The sequence below is a fragment of the Asparagus officinalis genome, chromosome 10 (genome assembly GCF_001876935.1).
Source record: "Asparagus officinalis chromosome 10, Aspof.V1, whole genome shotgun sequence".
In the NCBI taxonomy this organism is placed as follows: domain Eukaryota; kingdom Viridiplantae; phylum Streptophyta; class Magnoliopsida; order Asparagales; family Asparagaceae; genus Asparagus; species Asparagus officinalis.
This window is the reverse complement of record NC_033803.1, coordinates 7,270,563-7,271,231: the sequence shown is the minus strand read 5'-3', so window position 1 is coordinate 7,271,231 and position 669 is coordinate 7,270,563.

The following is a 669-nucleotide window of genomic DNA, read 5'->3' as shown; positions in this document are numbered from 1 at the left end:
TTCTTCTCTAGAACAAATTCTGTACAGTGCCTTAGGGACTATAATCAAAAATTTAGTCTACACTAATTCAGATGGATCTTAAAACAGTTACAAAATCTATCAGGAGGGTGAAGCCCTAATTTCACATCAAATTCAAATATTACTAGTTAGAACTCAGAACAATTTCTGGATCAACAGGGTCTGCTAACTATTTTACAGTTATCATCATACTGGATGGATTCAAAACAGTGGTCTGATCAAACAGGGGTCTGATAGCCAATTCATCAATATCACAGACTCCAGAACAGTTTCTGCGGGTTTTTCACGGGAGCTATACACTCATGATAGCGTGTTTGAGAACCTGATTTGGACTTCAGAACATTTCTGGACAATCAGGGGTCTAATAATAACTTTATAGTAAAATTCAAATTATCAGGGTTTCGCGTGTTGAGGGTCTGGTTTGCGAGGCTCAAACCCGTTTCATTAAACTTAAGTCTTAATTGGGTTTGGATACATAACCCATTATGAATACCCCATTAAGATCAATTCTTCATTGAAGGACCGTAGTGAGTTGGGTTTTGGGCTATAATTGTGCGGATAGCCCAACCACCACCAATTGGTCCGGGCCTGGCGGGCGGGCGTGAGCCCACCCGCGCAGGCCGGGCCGGCAAAAACGCACCGACGCCTATC